Source organism: Mastigoproctus giganteus, chromosome 11 (assembly GCF_048544385.1).
Source record: "Mastigoproctus giganteus isolate SK-2022 chromosome 11, ASM4854438v1, whole genome shotgun sequence".
NCBI lineage: Eukaryota > Metazoa > Arthropoda > Arachnida > Uropygi > Thelyphonidae > Mastigoproctus > Mastigoproctus giganteus.
Window position 1 is genome coordinate 26,115,870 of NC_143585.1, and position 22,142 is coordinate 26,138,011.

The following is a 22,142-nucleotide window of genomic DNA, read 5'->3' on the forward strand; positions in this document are numbered from 1 at the left end:
AAGGGAAAACAAAGGATTTAAATCAGCAGCCATGAGCAGTAATACAGGAAGACAAATGATACTGAAACTGAAGAATAGCGATGGTGTACTTATAAACAGCAGAGAAGGCATAATTCAAATAGCAGAAGACTACTATAGAGAATTATACAAGGAGCGAGGGAATGATACCAGCAGTGGGGAAGATGGATTGCAAAGTAGCAACACATACGACATACTCGATATTCTTCCCGATGAGGTAGAACATGCATTGAAGAAAATGAAGAATCGGAAAGCCCCGGGGGAAGATGAAGTTACTGTAGAGTTGTTAAAATTGGGAGGAAGAGACATAACACAAAAACTGGCAAGGCTCTTCACAAAGTGCATTAGAAAAGGTGTGATGCCTAAGCAGTGGAATAATGCAATCATAGTTTTGCTGCATAAGAAAGGAGATAAATCAGAAATTGGAAATTATAGACCAATTAGCTTGTTATCCCATATCTACAAGTTGTTCACAAGGGTCATTACTAACAGATTAGAAAGAATACTTGATGAGAATCAACCGAAAGAGCAAGCTGGCTTTAGGACAGGATTCTCAACTATGGATCACCTTCACGTAATGTCACAGCTAATGGAGAAAGAAAATGAATATAAAACACCATTATGTCTGGCATTTGTGGATTATGAAAAGGCATTTGACTCCATACAGCATAAGGCAATGTTTCGGGCACTGGAAAGACAAGGCACAGATACTCCATATATTATGATTTTGAAGAAAATATATGAGTGCTACATCCTTTATTAGACTAGACAAAGACAGTAGGAAATTTAAAATCGAGAAAGGAGTTCGACAAGGAGACACAATATCTCCGAAGCTGTTTACTGCTGCCCTTGAGGAAGCTTTCAGAAGATTAGACTGGTCGCAGAAAGGAGTCAATGTGAACGGAGAGTACCTAAACCATTTATGATTTGCAGATGACATTGTGGTCATAAGCCACGATCCCAAAGAATTAGAGGAAAATCTTAATCAGTTATGCACAGTTAGTAAGGATTTTGGACTAAAGATGAATATGGCTAAAACAAAAGTAATGATGAACAAGTATGCCATGGAAAGGGAAATAATGATTGAAGGAGCAGTAATTGAAAAGGTGGAGTCATATACTTATCTGGGACAAGTTATTAGCTGTAATAATGATAAATGGCTGGAAGTCAAGAGAAGAATAAATTTTGGATGGATAGCATTCAGGAAATATAGTCACATACTGAAGAGCAATATCCCAGTTTGTCTGAAACGTAAAATAATGAATCAATGTATACTCCCCACCATGACTTATGGAAGTGAAACTTGGGCACTCACCAAAAGAATGGAAGAGAAGCTAAGAACTACACAGCGAAGAATGGAACGAATTATATTGGGAATCAGACTGTTAGATAAGAAGAGAAACACATGGATTAGGCAGCAAACTCAAGTAAAGGACATTCTTATCAAAACTAAAGAACTAAAATGGTCTTGGGCAGGACACATAGCTCGAAGACATGATGACAGATGGACTAAGAAAATAACAGAATGGTACCCAAGAGGAGCTAGAAGAAAACCTGGAAGACAAAGGCGGAGATGGATAGATGAAATTCATGAGTTTTTGAGTAGTAAATGGATGGCCAGTGCTCAAAACAGAAGGAACTGGAAAGTTGCTGGAGAGGTCTTCATCCTGCAGTGGATTGAAAATGGCTGATGATGATGATGATCCTACATTTGTCTTTCCTCAATTTAAATTTATGCCCTCTCAGGTGGTTATTCTGAGCAATTAGGGGGAGTACAACGTCTACAGAAAAGATAGACTGGATAGGAAGGGAGGAGGGGTTATGCTATTAGTTAAGAAATACATAAAATCCAAGGAAGTGAAGCCAGTGGACATCGCTGGACAGTGCAGTGTTGAGTCGGTTTGGTGTGACATAAGCATTGGGAGATCAAAATTGAGAGTAGAAGTGTGCTATAGGCCTAATGACTCTGATGAGTATAATAAGAAACTGTACAGGGAAATAGAGTGGGCCAGTAAATCAGAGAGTCTTATAATGGGAGATTTTAATTTCCCAGATATTGACTGGAATTTGTGGGCTGGTCACTCACACACTAGCAAGGCTTTTGTGGATTTATTGGATGATTGTTTTCTACATCAGCATGTTTGGGAGGCAACTAGAGGGAGGAATACTCTTGATTTGATTATCAGCAGTGATTCTTCATGCATTAAGAATCTGCAGATAAATGAACCACTAGGTGGCAGTGATCACAGTGTGCTGAAGTGGGATTTACTCAAAGAGGTAACTACCATTAGGGGTAAAGGGAAGGGTTATTGCTTTCGTAAAGGCGACTACGATGGACTGAGACAGTATTTAAATTCTATACAGTGGGACCAACTGATGATGTTACCAACAGTAAATGCAAAATGGGAAGCATTCAAAGAACTTATCTTGGAAGCTACTAGACTTTACATACCAACTAAGAAATATTGTTCACGGTTTAGGCCTAAATGGATGTCAGATAAACTGATGAGGCATATGGCAGAGAAGAAACATGCATGGGATACATACAAATTAACACATGACACAGAAGCCTATGATAGATACAAGTTGATCTGTAACCAAGTTACAAAGAAGGTTAGGCAGATTACGAGAAATCTTTGGCAAGGGATGCAAAGAAAAACAGCAAAGAGTTCTTTACTTATGTAAACTCTAGAAGGAAGGGGATGAATCAGATTGGTCCACTTGATATCGATGGGTCAACTGTTGATGATCCTGCTAGGTAGCTAACAAACTAAATGAATATTTTGCATCGACATTCACACATGAGGAGTTATTTATCGAGGGGAATGCCAGAGGTGTATTCAACTCTAGCAGTAAGCTAGAGAATCTTGTAATAACTGAGAGTAAAGTGGAGGAGAAATTGTTGAAGATAAACACAAGAAAGGCACCTGGGGTGGATGGGATCTATCCAGTTATATTAAAGGAGGCAGCAAAGGAAGTAAGCAAACCCTTAGCCATAATTATGAGAGCTTCCTTGGACTCAGGGGAGGTACCCATGGACTGGAGATGTGCAAATGTGACCCCAATTCACAAAGGAGGATCAAAAGCTGACACAAGCAATTATAGACCTGTGAGTTTAACTTCTGTTCCAGGAAAATTAATGGAGGCACTAGTTAAAGAAGCACTGCAGGATCATTTAGACAAGACTTCAGTTATAGCTCGGACACAGCATGGTTTTGTTAAGGGGAAGTCTTGTCTGACCAATTTGATTGGATACTATGATGCAGTCACAAAAGAACTGGATGCAGGGAATAACTTTGATATTATATACTTGGATCTTAGAAAGGCTTTTGATACTGTTGCACATGGAAGACTGCTGCACAAATTGGAGCAGTGTAACATTGGAGGCAAATTGCTGCTGTGGGTAAAGGGGTGGCTGAGGGGGAGAAGACAGAGAGTGGTAATCAATGGACACTGCTCGTCGTGGACTAATGTTATTAGTGGAGTCCCTAAGGGCTCAGTGTTGGGTCCATTATTGTTTTCTGTATTCATAAATGATATTGATGATGGTATATCAAGCTTAATGTCGAAGTTTGCAGACGATACAAAGGTAGGCAGGGTTGTCAAGGACACTACTGACACTATGCTGCTGCAACAGGATCTGGAAAGGTTGAGCAGATGGGCTGAGGTGACAAATGAAGTTTAACATTGACAAATGTAAAGTACTACACATGGGAAACAGCAACCCCTGAGCAACGTATCAACTCTGTGGTATTACACTGACAGTGGTAGAGAATGAAAGGGACCTGGGGGTGGTTGTGCAGGCAGATATGAAGTTCTCTGAGCAGTGCAGACGGGCTGCAAGAGTAGCTCATGGTGTATTGTCAATGATATATAGGAATTTTTCTAGTAGGGATAAGGAGGTGATTATTCCCTTGTATAAGGCAATGGTCAGGCCACACCTAGAGTACTGTATACAGGCCTGGAGGCCTCATTTCAAGAAGGATGTAGAGCTGCTGGAACGAGTACAGAGAAGGGCAACAAGATTAGTGAATGGAACAAAGGGGTGCTCTTACGAAGAAAGGCTTAAGATTTGCAAATTACAGTGTCTGGAGACTAGGCACCAGCGAGGTGATCTGATAGAGGTGTATAAAGCATTGAATGGTTTGAGCATGCTCAATGCTGATGGGATTCTTCCTCTCGCTAAGAATAATCACCTGAGAGGGCATAAATTCAAATTGAGGAAAGACAGATGTAGGATAGACGTGCGGAAATTTCCCTTTAGCCAGCGAGTGGTTGGTTGGTGGAACAGACTTCCATCCCTTGTCGTGGAAGTTGATAGCCTAAATAAGTTTAAGGCTCAGCTGGACAGGTATTTTGAACGAACAGAGGGGTGAAGTGGGAGTGGTTTTTTTTTTTTTTTTTTTTTTTTTTTGGCTGATGCTGCATAAGCTTGCTTTCTTGCATCAAATGCCTCTACTAATGCTAATGCTAAAGAGGAAGAATCCCATCAGCATTGAGCATGCTCAAACCATTCAAGGCTTTATACACCTCTATCAGATCACCTCGCTGGTGCCTAGTCTCCAGACACTGTATTTTGCAAAACTTAAGCCTTTCTTCGTAAGAGCACCCCTTTGTTCCATTCACTACTCTTGTTTCCCTTCTCTGTACTCGTTCCAGCAGCTCTACATCCTTCTTGAAATGAGGCTCCGGCCTGTATACAGTACTCTAAGTGTGGCCTGACCATTGCCTTATAGAAGGGAATAATCACCTCCTTATCCCTGCTAGAAAAATTCCTATATATCATTGACAATACACCATGAGCTACTCTTGCAGCCCATCTGCACTGCTCAGAGAACTCCATATCTGCCTGCACAACCACCCCCAGGTCCCTTTCATTCTCTACCACTGTCAGTGTAGTACCACAGAGTTGATACGTTGCTCAAGGTTGCTGTTTCCCATATGTAGTACTTTACATTTGTCAATGTTAAACTTCATTTGCCACCTCTCAGCCCATCTGCTCAACCTTTCCTGATCCTGTTACAGCAGCATAGTGTCAGCAGTGTCCTTGACAATCCTACCAACCTTCGTATCATCTGCAAACTTGGACATTAAGCTTGATATACCATCATCAATATCATTTATAAATACAGAAAACAACAATGGACCCAACACTGAACCCTGGGGGCTCCACTAATACCATTAGTCCACGAAGAGTAGTGTCCATTGATTACCACTCTGTCTTCTCCCCCTCAATCACCCCTTTATCCATAGCAGCAATTTGCCTCCAATGCCACACTGCTCCAATTTGTGCAGCAGTCTGCCATATGCAACAGTATCAAAAGCCTTTCTAAGATCCAAGTATATAATATCAAAGTTATTCCTTGCATCCAGTTCTTTTGTGACTGCATTATAGTATCCAATCAAATTGGTCAGGCAAGACTTCCCCTTAACATAACCATGCTGTGTCCGAGCTATAACTGAAGTCTTGTCTAGATGATCCTGCAGTGCTTCTTTAACCAGTGCCTCCATTAATTTTCCGGGAACAGAAGTTAAACTCACAGGTCTATAATTACTTGTCTGCCTTTGATCCTCCTTTGTGAATTGGGGTCACATTTGCACATCTCCAGTCCATGGGTACCTTCCCTGAGTCCAAGGAAGCTCTCATAATTATGGCTAAGGGTTTGCTTACTTCCTTTGCTGCCTCCTTTAATATAACTGGACAGATCCCATCCACCCCAGATACCTTTCTTGTGTTTATCTTCAACAATTTCTCCTCCACTTTACTCTCAGTTATTACAAGATTCTCTAGCTTACTGCCAGAGTTGAATACACCTCTGGCATTCCCCTTGCTGAATAACTCCTCATGTGTGAATGTCGATGCAAAATATTCATTTAGTTTGTTAGCTACCTGAGCAGGTTCATCAACAGTTGACTCATTGATATCAAGTGGACCAATCTGATTCATCCCCTTCCTTCTAGAGTTGACAAAAGTAAAGAATTCTTTGCTGTTTTTCTTTGCATCCCTTGCCAAAGATTTTTCGTAATCTGCCTTCGCCTGCCTAACCTCCTTTGTAACTTGGTTACAGATCAACTTGTATCTATCATAGGCTTCTGTGTCATGTGTTAATTTGTATGTATCCCATGCATTTTTCTTCTCTGCCATATGTCTCATTAGTTCATCTGACATCCATTTAAGCCTAAACCTTGAACAATATTTCTTAGTTGGTATGTAAAGCATAGTAGCTTCCAAGATAAGTTCTTTGAATGCTTCCCATTTTGAATTTGCTGTTGGTAACATCATCAGTTGGTCCCACTGTATAGAATTTAAATACTGTCTCAGTCCATCGTAGTCGCCTTTACGAAAGAAATAACCCTTCCCTCTACCCCTAATGGTAGTTCCTTCTTTGAGTAAATCCCACTTCAGCACACTGTGATCACTGCCACCTAGTGGTTCATTTATCTGCAGATTGTTAATGCATGAAGAATCACTACTGATAATCAAATCAAGAGTATTACTCCCTGTAGTTGCATCCCGAACATGCTGATGTAGAAAACAATCATCCAATAAATCCAAAAAAGCCTTGCTAGTGTGTGAGTGACCAGCCCCCAAATTCCAGTCAATATCTGGGAAATTAAAATCCCCCATTATAAGACTCTCTGATTTACTGGCCCACTCTATTTCCCTGTACAGTTTCTTATTATACTCATCAGAGTCATTAGGCCTATAGCACACTCCTACTCTCAATTTTGATCTCCCAATGCTTATGTCGCACCAAACTGACTCGACACTGCACTGTCCAGCAATGTCGACTGGCTTCACTTCCTTGGATTTTATGTATTTCTTATCTAATAGCATAACCCCTCCTCCCTTCCTATCCTTTCTGTAGACATTGTACTCCCCAAATTCCAGTTCTGCATTCCTTATATCTGTGTGACACCACGTCTCTGAAATCCCAACAATATCTGCCTTTGATGTTTTGAGCAACACCTCAAATTCATCAAATTTATTTACTAAACTCCTAGCATTCGTGTACATGCAAGTATACATGCACCTGTTCTTTTTCTTAGCTACCCTAACACAACCCATGTGTTTACTTGTACCCCAATGATTCCCAGCAGTCTCTGAAATATCCTGCATCTTATTTTCCAGGCTGCTGCTCATTCCAATAGAAGCAGTGCAAGAATCACTTTCACCTCTGCCAGTGGCTACTGTTAATCTATTAGTCCTTATATCACCCCAATCTAGCAGTTTTCCGACCCAACTAACACTGCCTCAATAGCATCAGCAAACATTCTTGCACCCTTTCTATTTAAGTGTATCCCATCCCTGTAGAAGCAGTCTCTCCTGTTAACAAGTACAGACCAGGCTGAAAAAAATTCTACCCCTTGAGCCTTGCACAATCTTTCCAGGGCCGAATTGATCAACAGGGCTCTCATCATATACTCCCTCCTACCGTGTCTGGGCAGAATTGCAGACACTTCAAATTCAACCCTAATTCACAGCTTTTTTTCAACAGTGACCTGTACTTGTTAAGTAATTCCGCCGGTCTCCTACTCTTAATATCATTAGTGCCAACGTGTACAACTATATCACCTTTTGTGCCCTTAAAAGATGATATCCGCTCTACAACGTCATCAACCTTTGCCTCTGGCAGATATACCCTGGTCCTGTTCCACCTATCCTTTTTACAAAGCATGTTTCCCGTTTCCCTGACAATAGAGTCACCAACAACTACTAGTTCCTTTGGGACCAGCTCATTCTGCCTTGGGGGCTGCCGCTGTGTTGCGCGATGACCAAGTGCAAGCTCTGGCATTGGTGTGGGCAGCTGAGAGCTTGATGGGCCCCTCACTTTTAATCCTTCGAGGGCATCCACCCTGTCCTTCAAGCTCTCATATAGGCCCGTAACAACGCTGAGTTGCCGCCTGATTTCCTTACACTCCTTGCATTGCGCGCACACAAAGACATCCCCCGTGGCAGTATCATGTCCTGTACCTGATGCTCCACAAACATCAAGCAAGTAGTGCATTTTAAAAGGCTGTGATTCAGAGGGCAACTGCCCCCCCTCAGTTCTCCCCTGAGCCACAGCACTCCCATTAGCTTGAGCCTTTTGCTTTGCTGCTCTGAGTCATGATTTCGATTTAATTTCAATAAAATTTCAATTTCAGTACAAAATTAAAACCCTAAACTTGTATCCCAACAAAGTTATAACGCTATATTTATGTTTCAGTATCGAGTGGTATCTACGAAATCCCTTTATATAACTTCCGTATCAAGTTAAGTATTAATTATTTATTTTTACTAATTATTTATGTTACGTAACCTAAGTCGTTATATGTATAGTTAAAAGTACAATTTAATTGACAATGAAGTTCAACAAGATTAATAGATTTTACTGATTAATTGACAATATTATGTACTATACTATACTATATTAAGCTTATGCTATCTGGTTCGAGATATTTTGTATCGCGTAACAATGGCGGCAATTTACGAACGGTAAACACGTGGATTTGATACTCTTACCGATACTAAGTAATACCTACAAAATCTCTATCTAAGTTACTTTAAACAAAGTATCGTAAATAGGAATATAAAGCTACTCTAGAAAATAAGTTAATATGCCAATTTAAGCTAATAAATCAGAAAAAACTTCTCTGTTCCAGGAGCGGGAAAAAAAGCTACGTCCGCAAAGGCTACTCTCGTTCTCCCACTTGCTTCACTTCCTTGTATGGCAGCTTTGTTGGGGTATCAGAGACATGGTGTCACACAGACATAAGCAGTGCAGAATTGGAATTTAGGGGAGTACAATGTGTACAGAAAGGGAGGTGGGGTTATGCTGTTAAAGAAACACAAAATATAAGGAATTGCATCCAATTGATGTTGGTGGACAATGCAGTGTTGAGTCTGTTTGATGTGAAATAAGCACTGGAAAAGGAAAAATGAGAGTAGGTGTGTGTTATAGGCCTAATGAACCTGATGAGTATAATGAGCAATTGTGCAGAGAAATTGAGTTGGCCAGTAAATCAGTGTCTCATAATGGGGGATTTTAATTTCCCAGAGATTGACTGGAAATTGTGGGTTTGTTACTCACACACTAGCAAGGCTTTTGTGGATTTATTGGATCATTGTTTTCTACAGCAGCATGTTAGGGAGGCAACTAGAGGGAGTAATACTCTTGATCTGATTATCAGTAGTGATTCTTCATGCATTAAAATCTGCAGATAAAGGAACCACTAGCTGGCAGTGATCACAGTGTGTTGAAGTGGGATTTATTCAAAGAGGTAACTACCATCAGGGGTAAAGGGAAGGAGTTTTTTTTTTTGTAAAGGTGATTACGGTGGTCTGAGACAGTATTTAAATTCTGTACGGTGGGACCAACTGATGATGTTACCAAGAGCAAATTCAAAATGGGAAGCATTCAAAGAATTAATCTTGGAAGCTATTAGGCTTTTCATACCAACTAAGAAATATTGTTCAAGATTTAAGCATAAATGGATGTCAGATTAATTACAGGCGGGCCTCGATTAATTAGTTCCGCAAGCACATCGCGCAAAACGGAAATGCATCAATCGAATATCATAACCAATAGGAAAAATTATAATTGGTCCTTGACCTTCTGGAATGTCCATAAAGAATTTTAAAAATACCTTTTAAATAACTTTTTAACTGTATATAATGTAAGAGATAATGAAAATAATTATGGAATTAAATGTTTATTGCATAAAATAGAGGTTCTTAAACTGTGCGCCGCAGAATATTTTAAATTTCCGAGGGAAACACAGCGATACTCAACATCTGTCGGACACCGCGCGAACTACTAGCTCGAGGTAGTTCATAGTTTCAGCATTTCTTATTAAGTTGTTTGGACCTAACTACTAAACGAAACTGTTAGGTATTTCTTTTGGTCTGGGTGCGCCTTGAAAAAATTACTGAGACATTAAAGGCGCCGTGAACCGAGAAACTTTGGGAACCTCTGACATAAAATTCCCAATGAAGAAATTACTGTTGCGGAAATATTTGAACAATGTTGACTTTCTCTTTTCATCAATCAATTTCCAATAGCCGACAACAATCTTCATTGGGCCCTGGCGAAATAAATATCGCAGAGAACATCAAACCTTTTGTTTGAGGTTCTATGAGATACGAAAGATTTCATCTAATTCTTTTACCGTTATCTCCTTCGCGGTAACATCTGGCTGATTTAAAAATTTGAATTTTTAAATGCAAGTCTGCATTGACTTAATTAGCAGGAGGCAAACACATCTTCCGATGGTTGATGGAACACACCGAGGCAGGCAGCAGGCAAACGTTTGTTTATTGACCATACGACTCGCGGTAAGCTTAACGTGCGATTCAAATCTTTTTCAACTATCGTATAAAAAACAAAGATCGCGTTAACTGGAAATTTGCATCGTGTGAAGTGAAAAGTGGTATCATTTTTCAAATAGCGTTAACTGAATATCGTGTTAATCGAACTCGCGTTGTACAAGGCCTAGCTGTAATTAGACATGTGGCAGAGAAAAAAAATGCATGGGATACACATAAATTAATAGGTGACACACAAGCCTATGATAGATATAAGCTGGTCTGTAACCAAGTCACAAAGGAGGTTAGGCAGGCAAAGGATGCAAAGAGTTCTTTACTTATTTAAACTCTAGAAGGAAGGGGATGAATCAGATTGGTCCACTTGATATCGATGGTTCATCTGTTGATGATCCTGTTCAGGTAGCTAACAAACTAAATGAATATTTTGTATCTACATTCATGAATGAGCAGTTATTCAGGGAGGTGTATTCAATTCTGGCAGTATGCTGGATAATCTTGTAATAACTGAGAGTAAAGTGGAGGAGAAATTGTTGAAGATAAACATAACAAAGGCACCTGGGGTGGATGGAATCTATCCAGTTATATTACAGGAAGTAAGCAAACCCTTAACCATAATTATGACAGCTTCCTTGGACTCAGGGGAGGTACCCAAGGACTGGAGATGTGCAAATGTGACTCCAATCCACAAAGGAGGATCAAAGGAAGACACTGGTAATTACCAACCTGTTAGACAAGTTTAACTTCTGTTCCAGGGAAATTAATGGAGGTACTGGTTAAAGAAGCATTGCAGGATAATCTAGCCAAGACTTCAGTTATAGCTTGGACACAGCATGAGTTTGTTAAGGGAAAGCCTTGTCTGACCAATCTGATTGGATACTATGTAGTAGTCAAAAAGGAACTGGAAGCAAAGAAAAATTTTGATATCACATATTTGGATCTTAGAAAGGCTTTTGATATTGTTGCACATGGAAGACTGCTGTATAAATTGCAACAGTGTGGCATTGGAGGCAAATTGCTGCTATGGATAAAGGGGTGGTTGAGTGGGAGAAGACAGAGTGGTAATCAATGGACACTGCTCTTCGTGGACTAATGGTATTAGTGGAGTCCCCAGGGTTCAGTGTTGGGTCCATTGTTGTTTTCTGTATTCATTAATGATACTGATGATGGTATATCAGGCTTAATGTCCAAGTTTGCAGACAATATGATGTAAAGTACTGCATGTGGGAAGCAGTAACCCCAGAGTAACGTATCAACTGTGTGGTACTACACTGACAGTGGTAGAGTGAAAAGGACTTGGGGGTAATTGTGCAGGCAGATATGAAGTTTTCTGAGCAGTGCAGACGGTCTGCAAGAGTAGCTCATGGTGTCGTGTCAATGATATACAGGAATTTTTCTAGCACTGATAACCAGGTGATTATCCATTCGTATAAGGCAATGGTCAGGCCACACCTTAAGTACTGTATATAGGTCTGGGAGCCTCATTTTAAGAAGGATGGAATGAGTACAGAGAAGGGCAACAAAATTAGTAAATGGAACAAAAGAGTGCTCTTATGAAGAAGAAAGGCTTAAGTTTTGCAAATTACAGTGTCTGGAGACTAGGCACCTGCAAGGTTATCTGATTGAGGTGTATAAAGCATTGAATGGTTTGAGCAGGCTCAATGCTGATAGGATTCTTCCTCTTGCTTAGAATAATTGCCTGAGAAGGCATAAATTCATATTGAGGAAAGACGGTTGTAGGATATATGTGCGGAAGTTTGCCTTTAGTCAGCAGGTGGTTGATTGTTGGAACAAACTTCCATCTGTCGTTGTAGAAGTTGATAGCTTAAATAGATTCAAGGCAGAACTTGACAAACATTTGGAGCGAGTGGATGGGTGAAATAAGGGGTTTCTTTTTCGGCTGATGCTATATAAGCTTGCTTTCTTGCATCATGTGCCCTTGCTAGTGCTAATCACATAATTACTGCTGAATGTTCAGTATTGAGTTAACACCGATATAATTTACTTAATGGGAATTCAGGTAAATCCTGAGTATGACAAAAAGACACTGATATCGTGGCGATACACCCTTCGTGATCAAATCAGCACTACTCACTGCACATTTATTTTGCCTCGATTTGAAATGCGTATTGGCAACTCGCCAATTACAACCCACCAACCCAGGCATTGACTCAACCACTGGTAGCAAAATGTAAAATTGTCTAGTGCACAGTACCATCTATGTTTAAACTTCAAAGTTTAAGCAATTTTGTGTTTTTATTTGTTTATTATTGAAATAATTATTTCCAATAATTTTTTCAATACTTGTTTTAAATAAAGCAATTATTTTTTATATATTTTTTTAAATTTTTATTTTAATTTTATTTTTTTTTGATTATTGGAAATAGGGGATGAGTATACTATATTTACCCCCGGGGACTCACATCTGGTGAGTATGGGCTTGGCACACCCAGGGTCCTGAGCTGGATATCATCATTCTTCTCTTTCTTGGTGATTCCTTTCTACTTTTGTTTCTCTCTCTCTCTCTCTCTCTCTCTCAGGGTAACTTGGGAATTTTTTTTTCGCTGGTGCAGTATAAGCCTCAGGCTTCCTTGCACCATATGGCTAATAATAATAATAATAATATGTGGGACCTGTTAATAAAAATTTTCAATGCGTTGCATTGTTCTTCACAAAACTTCATATAACTGTTGACTGTATATTTAGATTTAAAAACCTGGGGGGTGCTACAGTGTCTGCCAACGAGACGGCCCTGGCTATAGCCCACGCTGGTAGTAATTATCGAATTCGTAATTCCGTTATCTACATGCGCCAGCAAGGCGGCTATATTTTTTTGCATACACTGTGTCAATCCATCTTGAAAAATAAGGTGTAACTTCATAAGTATTCGCATGCTACCACAGTAAACCAAATGCAACCGCTGAAATAAAAGCAATTTTCCTTCATGAAACTAAATATAGAGATAAATATGAGAGGACAGATGGAAGGAAAAAATATACATTCTTCACATCATTTACAACAAAAGCGATGATTAGGATAACAAATGCAATTTAAATTTATAAGACTGAAGTTTGCAAGACATTTCGTATTTTCTAACTTAACTACGAAATTTAGTAAAGAAACATACTGAAAAATACTGATTAATATTCCATTTACAACTGCCAAAAAACATCTCGCTCCATGCGGCGTACTAGGAAATATTAAAATTTAACCATGCTTAAATAATAAATCATGTGCGCAAAAATGAAAATTTATAAAAAGTAATTGGCATAAACGCTACTAAATAAACGAAAGATATTCCGATCTATCATTTTACCTGAACCAAAGGAAAATTCTATATTCTACAAATAGCAAACTAAGCTTTTGCAGACATCTTGAGCAGCAGATTTTGCCGGTATTTTTACGCGCCCAGGAAGCTGGTAACACGTGTTTCAAAAATGCAAATGGCGCATGTCGCGACGTGTGGAATGGAAACAAAAAAAAAAATCTCTCTATGCAACTTACTAATGCGCATTATATCAACTTTATCTGGACAGATTCTGGTCATAAATTTTAAGTGAATTGTTTTAATCTCGGGACGTAAATTCACATGATTTCAACTATGGGAATGATGGACAATTTGGATTTAAGTATCTAGTTGAACGGTATTTGCAAATTGCTTCGACATCAGACATTGATTGAACCACATCTTTATGCATTTTTCGGATGAAGCCATATTTTTTAAACAATATTTGTTTTGGTCAGAGAGAACAACGTTCGCCACGCCTGCCATTACTTCAACAAAACTACACGAAATATGCTACAATAACCACGACCTGCAACTGAAACTATTAAAAATATATAAACAATTTTTCTCCTCGTAGCGGTTATTTAGTTAACTAATTGAACTATGCAATTTTCCCTAATTGAACTATGCAATTTTCAAAGCCCAATCGAAAACAGCTGTTTTGGAGAACGGAAAGAATTAATGCAGGAAAATGTATACCAGATAACATTATTAACTAATAATTCACCTTGCTCAATATATATAACAAAATCTCACAAAGAAGAACAACTTTGTGAAACATAAATTAATAAAGAGAGTTCGTGGCATAATTTTCATCTTAGGAGATAAAAGATTTTAACTAAATCACAGGGTCTATCTTATTATTCTTCTATATATTCTGACTTCTCATTTAGATAATAATTCAAACTTCGTTTAGATAAGGCTATCAAGTAAATCTTAATCTTCTAGAAGCCACAAACCTAAGCAATTATGGTTCCTTATCAAAATCACGGACAAGAATTCTCCAGTGACTACGCCATCCACTGTGACCGATCATAGAGAGATGGAAATATTATTGATTTAGTCTAGCCCTCAAAGTTAGCACAACACTTTGGTGTCTATAATTCATGTGAAAAAGTCTACACCGATGACTCAAAACATTATGACCACCTACATAATATGATGTTGATCCTCCACGTGCAGTCAAAACAGCTCATACCCGGCGAGGCATGGACGCTACAAGATTTCTAAATGTGTCTTGTGCTATCTGGTACCAAGACGTAACCAGCAGATCCTTTAACTCCTGTAAGGTCCGTGGTTGAGATGCCGCAGATCGGAGTAGCTGTTCCAACACAAACTACAGATGCTCGATGGGATTGATGTCTGCAGAATTTGGAGGCCAGGGCAATACCTGGTAGTCTTCCTCATGTTCTGCGAGCCAGTCTCGAACAATCTTGGCGGTGTGGCATGGCGCATTATCATGCTGAAAGACGGCACCACCAGAGGCGACGACCATTGCCATGAAAGGGTGTACCTCATTAACAATGATGTTCAGGTAGACACGTAGACATGTATAGTATCTTATGTGGCACCGGAACGAAAGTTCAACTCCGACTTTGTACACTGTGATGGTTATAGTGCACTGTAACAGGCCGGACGTGTGCGGGCATGAGTGTGTTGTTTAGCTGTTTCTGGCCGTTTTGTCACCAGGCAAGCGATTACCTGAAAAGCCTGCCCAGTGTCTGTCTACACCACGGGGAGGTAGGCCACAACTACGCATGTACCACGGCCAAGCTCAACAGTCACTCACTGAATGTCCAAAGCAAGCAAGTTTGGAGCCATTCAAAACCCGTGCCAGCAAGCTGGCAACAGCACACACACACACACACACACACACACACACACACACACACACACACACACACACACACACACAGTCATTCCCAGGAGAGAGGACAGCAGAAGACGAAGAAATAAAGAAAAGAATAGCATAAAGTAAAAAAATAATTAAAAAAATAATAATAAATAAATAAATAAAATAAAACATTTTTTTAAAAAAAATAGAAAAATAAAAAATAAATAAAATCTTTAGGTATGTCTTTGCCCACGTCTTTATGCAGTGCTGCCCAAAGTAGTCCACAAAGAAAAAAGGTGTACTGTCAAACAGAAGTAGTAATGTCATTCAAAAACAAGACCAGCATGGACCAGTTCTAGATATCATTCTGTTAATCTAGAGTGGTATCAGAAGTCACCGGTTGATGACAGTATCAATGAGCAGTGGAAGGATTTAGTTATGGAGAGTCTTGATAAAGAATGAACCAAAAAACAGCATGTGTTGAAAACTTCGTGTGTTCTTGAAAATCAGCAAAATTTTGGACATTACGTCATCAGGACGACAAACGAGGCAACAGGCTGTATTTTCATTTATGAAGTGTTTTCAGTTTGATTGCTTGCATTAACATTGAAGTTCAAAGTCTTCCTGCGATTAAAAGCAGCACTGCAGAAAGTTTGAATGGCCTGGAAATTATTGACAGATATGAGTATCTTCTCACATCCGAGAGACAAGTTTGGTATTGTTGCCTTAAGAGCCAATCTTAGGTCCTCGTAAGTGGAGCATTCAAAAAAGGACGTGAGGAGTCTTCCGGTAGCCCACATCGAAGGGAGACTGTATTTGAAAGTCTGAATTGTGTAAAAATGTCTTCATTTTTACTTTTCGTTTGCCTTTGAGGGCTGTTACTTCACCAAGTCACCTTATACTTTTGTCACTACTGTACTTGTAGTGTGATATTCACTCCGTGTAGAAGGCTGTTTCTTTTTTTAGCGTACGCTCGTTGGCGCAGCGCTAGGGAAAACAGCAGTTGAAACACTGTTCCATCTTTATGAGTCCGGCTGATTCACAGCAAGAGATCGTTACTCGATCGGATCGGACGAACATCGTGGATATAATATTTATAAAACGGTGAGAAAGTATATGACTTTCTTCGGAGAAAAGAGAGTAATGTCAATTAAGAAGCATACTTCAGCGTGAAATCTGAACCTCATAACTACGGGGTGATTGTTGTCTGGAAATTCCTTGTGTAGGAACGAACGGACTTTAGATCTAGTGACTATCGCTGGGCAGTCTGGTATATATTTCACCCCATGCAGATGTGAAGTTCCTCTTTCTCCTCATAAATTCCATTTTTTACTGTGTCAGGTCTCCAAAATAACAGTCCCCGGGATTTCCCCACGAAATTAGCCTTTTGACCAATAGAAGCATTGGAAACTCTAAAAAGAAGGATATATATATATATATATATATATATATATATATAGTGGATATGGCCAAAGGTTACAGCTATAAACGTAAGATAATTAAATTTAATGTAATACGGTCAGTGAAAACCTAAACTCAGAACTTGACAAGGTAGGGAAGAGCTGATTAATGCCATCAATGTCTAGATTAAACATTACATCAGTCTTAATATCTATGAATGTTTAGTGAAAGAGCAGGTGATAACTAAGTGCTTTGATAGCTGTCATAGCTGTCTCTGGTCCATGGTGCTAACCTGGTAGGGAAACATAATGGTTATATGCAAAAATGAAACATACATATATAAGGATAAATACTAAATAACTAAGTCGAGCCAATTGTAGTAAAGATAGATCAGACACATTGCAAAGGACTTTATCGAGGGCTAACCCTTACAATGTGTCCTCCTATATATATATATATATATATATATATATATGCAGATCGGAGACAAAGAGAGGACGGATGGTGAGAACGGACAGAACGAAAAGATCAGGAAGACAGAGAGAGAAGGGAGAAACGTTCTTGAGGCTATCTCGTCAAAACGTCTTGAGAATCTTTTGCTGCTGGCTCCTGTTCCTAGACGTCTATCCTTGAATATTGCAAAGTTTATTCTGGTAAGTTTGACCCTACATTTTACAATACGATAGTTAACAGAATGAATGTGTCTGACGTTAATACCTGACTTTTTGATTAATAGAGTCTACTGAGAAACACTCCTCCTCATAGGAACGTTCACTATAATAGCGTCTATCTCACAACACTTAGAAATTACAGTTTAAGATTAGCATGACCCGTTTGTATCAATGGAATACCATAAGGCATCACTGTTAATCCTGTATAGTACACTTATACATACACCCAGATACTCGAACTGCAGCATGATTGTTGGCTTCATAGAGTACGGGCAGCAGTGCCAACTTAAGATCACATGAAGAACACAGGCAAGTTTGTACACATGTATCATTAACCTTATAATTTATCGGTTTCTCCTTTTGATAAGAGATAGAGCTCTTATATAATTATATAAAAGTATATAACCATTTCATTTTACACCTGTTTTTATGCTAAAGTTAATAACCCATGTTTTGTTTAACCATCCTTGCCTCTTTGCCATTCTCTTGCTACACGCTACCCACAGCACGAGTTTTATAGTAAAAGAGCCATAGTTCTGCTGCACTCTGAGGTCTAATTTATAGGAAGATTTCTGAGTAAATAAACACTACGCTTATTTTGATGTTGCGAATCTATTCTCCACGTTTCAGAATAGATCTTGAGAACACGAGATTGTTGTCCTAATATATAAACCACTGGCATATAAAACACAGTCGTTTCCTGGAACATCGATATTAATGAATAAACTTGCCCGGAACCTTATTGTATACATTGCATTTTGAATAATATTAAGAGTCGATTGTCTTAATCTCCATTTGAAGAATGATGTCCAGGCGAACACCTGTGGAACAATTGGTAGAGTTTTGCGTTAAGCGAACCATCTCCAGTTAGTATATAAGAGATAATTGATACGGGTCAATGAGAACCCCACCAGGGGATTGAACCTACTGGATCTCGCTTTTGCTTCAACACCATGCACAGCTGAGGATGATCCAATCGCATCCTTCCTGTCCGATCACCAGCCCATAGTTTTGACATGGTCATTGCAGGTGCCAAACTTGAACATCCCTGACAACAAAATAGTCAAATACGTTTCAGCACCTAAATACCTTAATCCTCAACTCTGTGTAGAAGCAGCATCTTGCATTCCTTGGGATGTCCTCATTGACTGCGACCTCAGCCTTGCAGTGACACTCCTGTCTGACTGGATTAAATCCGTCACCGACTATGCTGCCACCAAACGAGTAACAGTAACTCCCCGTTCCAGATCGTGGTGGACTGCTGCTCTTAACAACAGCTTCAAAATGAAACAAGTCCTACATAAGAAATGGAAGCATACGAATGACAGTAAAGACAGAATCGCCTTTTCCCGTGCCAGGGCCCACTTTAATCGAAAGAAAGCTGACGCAATCCAAGTGAACCTTAACCGCACTCTGAGGAAAGGAAAGCCATTCTATGCTGCCCCACATGGTGGATTCAATCACATGCTTGATCCTCAAGAATGCCTCAAATACATCGCCAGATTTTCAAATACAACCACAGTCCCATCTACAGTTGTCCAGCCTGACTATGAAACCCCTTCGGATGTCCTAGGGACTATCCAGATCACGGAACAGGAGCTCATACGTGCCATCAATTCCCTTCTCACAACAGCCACTGTTGGAGAGGATGGAATTCCACAATTTATGATCAAATGCTTAAGCACATTCATCATAGGCCCTCTTCTCTCGATCTACAACAGATGCCTCGCTGAGCATTATTTCCCACCCCAGTGGAATAAATACAGAGTGTACCCCATCCCCAAAAACCAATTTGCCACAAACGTCAGCCAGTTCAGGCCCATATCAGTTGCCTCTTGTCTGTTAAAAACTCTTGAAAAGGCTTTGCTACCCACAATCACTCAACAAATCCTCCAGACGAAACCACCTGAAATCCACTATGCTATCGCAGGAAAATCATCAATCACTAACTTGGCAGCCACCACAGAACGCATTCTCTCAGCATTCGAACAAAGAGCTGAGCTAGCAACCACATACCTCGACATAAACGCAGCCTTTGATGCCGTGTCGATTCCGGCCTTGCTCCTCCTGCTTAAGGAGAATTTTCACATTCGAGGTGATATGCTGTGCTTTTTGGAATCACTTCTCAGTCACAGAATACTTATTCTCCATCGGCAGCAACATACCCTATCCTGCGACATTACTGCTGGAGTACCGCAGGGGGGTGTCCTGTCTGGTGTCCTGTTCACAGCCATCATCGTGCCCATTATTGCCTCAACGAATGGTCTCCTATGCTATACCGATGACTTCAAACTGCTGACTCCAATTAACCCTGGCGACAACCCCGCCCAGCTCAGCAACAGGATCAATTCCCAACTTAAGGATCTAGAATTGTACCTGGCAAACTTCAATCTAAAAATCAACCCTCTGAAGTCTGCTCAGGTTATATTCTCCCTTAAATCCATGCCGACAGTACTCAACGTTTCACTCGCAGGGGTACGAATACCAAACGTACCCTCGTACACAGACCTTGGCGTTCTGTTCGACCAAAAGATATCCTTTGTCAACCAGATCGACAAACTCAGTACCAGATTTTCTCGTCCACGGTGGATCTCAAAGCAGCAGCTGCTACACGTCCGACATCCTGCCACTGTTAAAAGGTTCATCACCTCCACCGTCTACCCTGCCATTCTCTACGGTGCAGAAATATGGGCCTCTGCTGCACATACAAACCTTAAGCGGGTGTACACTGCTGAATACTGGCTACTGAAATGGGCGAATAACAAGCTTCGGCTACCTCCCGCTACCACAACTACCATGATGGCACAAGCACTCGACATCCCGAGGTTGAAGTTCCTGATCGTTGAAAAGAGGCTGGTCTTCACAGCCAAACTCATCTCAGGCCAAATATCATCTCCAAATATTTGGAATGCTTGCTCTTGGAGGATTCCACAGCCAAGCCTAAGGTCGATACCAGCACTTGTGGCTCACCACAACAGGCTTGTACTCACCGAAAGATTTCTGCCCAAGCAGATGCTCGCTGCCCTCAACCGTGTGGACGCCGACATCGACACCATAATAAGTAAAAAGAAGGATAGACACAATTTTATCAAAGCTCTTGAAACCTGAATCACTGCCAAGTTGTGTTTGTTTTTCTTTATTTGTGTTCAGCTCCTTGTTTTTATGATGTATTTGTATTTCTTTTTTGCATTTGTAATCTGTATTTTGTAGCCTTTTGTATGTGTTCGCTATATTGTGTAGCCATTTGAATTTGTACTTATGTTATCTATATGTGAACCCCTGGCGCTCGTCGCCGTGATGGGATATTGTGCTGTAATTCTACTTCACAATAAAGATTTATTTATTTATTTATAAAAAGTGAGGGTGAAACAATTTTCTGCTGGATGATGAACGTAGTGCAGTTACAACGGGAACGAATTTTTTTTGTAATAGCTCCTTTTTCGGTAGAATTCCATCTTTTCTGCCAGGTGTTCAGTAACAAATTCCAGCATCGGATTCGTTCAGTTTTGGGATCAGCCTGAGGGTTAACAATGGTTCCCTGAAATTCCGCAGAAATGCCTCTGTGGATGTAAAAGCAAAGCCCTCTAAACACAACATGCAGGTCAAGTGGTACAGTGCCTGCAAGAGTCTGCAGAGCTGGAGTTAATACTGTTCGGAAAACGTGAAGGAGACTAAGGAGAAAACAACGTTCAGTAGGGGGATAATGCAGTTTGTACAGTTTTAAGTGCAGTACATCCAAACCGATGTATTGAGTATTGCAGCTCTGATTCATACTATCTAAATACATCTAAACCAAAGGCTGGCAGCATAGGTTGAATTGGGATAATGGCAACATTATAAAATAAATATAGAGTTTTAGTGTTCAATCTCCAGTCTTTTCTGGTAATTTCGAGCATCATTGGCGTAAAACTCTTAACTTTGACGGACAGATTTTGAATATGTGCAGCAAAGGAAAAGCGGTCGTCGATGATGACTCCTAAAAATTTGGAGCTTCGGACAAGTGGAAGTGATTTCTTGTCAAGTTTTACAATTGGTGGCCTGCCATAGTCTAATTTGTGTTTAAAAATCATAATATTCGATTTGGTTGGGGATAATTTTAATTTGTTCTTAGTTTAGGTAAAGTTTAAAGTATTTATGGTCTAACGGCACCAGGGGTTATCCCCATCTCCGCATTGTATGCATTGTTTGTGAAACAGTACTCTGTGGAGGCCAGAGATTTAAAAAAAATATATGGGTATTGTTCTGTTGTGTAATGTCGCAGTGCGTTGTATCTTATTATTATTATTATTATTATTATTATTATTATTATTATTATTATTATTATTAGCCATATTGGTGCAAGGAAGCTTGAGGCTTATGCTGCACCGGCCAAAAAAAAAAAAAAAAAAAATTCCCTATTACCCTGAGAGACAGAGAGAGAGAGAGAGAGAGAGAGAGAAGTAGAAAGGAATCACCAAGAAGGGGAAGAATGATGATATCCAGCTCAGGACCCTGGGTGTGCCAAGCCCATACTCACCAGATGTGAGCCCCTGGGTATCTTCTGACCATTTAGCCGTTGGGGTCCCTAATGGGACCCACGTTCTCCACACTTCACTTTGCCAGTATATATATATTCCCAATATATAT

General features: G+C 39.9%; 1 protein-coding gene across 1 annotated transcript in view; it reads right to left on the minus strand.

The window, feature by feature from the left end:
- The window catches only part of LOC150077820 (sodium-dependent phosphate transporter 1-B-like), a 166,177-nt gene extending 152,449 nt beyond the window's left edge, over positions 1–13,728 (minus strand). The window contains exon 1 of the mRNA XM_090384282.1: positions 13,641–13,728. The gene's annotated coding sequence lies outside the window, so the exon portion shown is untranslated. The remainder of the gene's footprint in view (positions 1–13,640) is intronic.
- Positions 13,729–22,142: the final 8,414 nt, after the last annotated feature.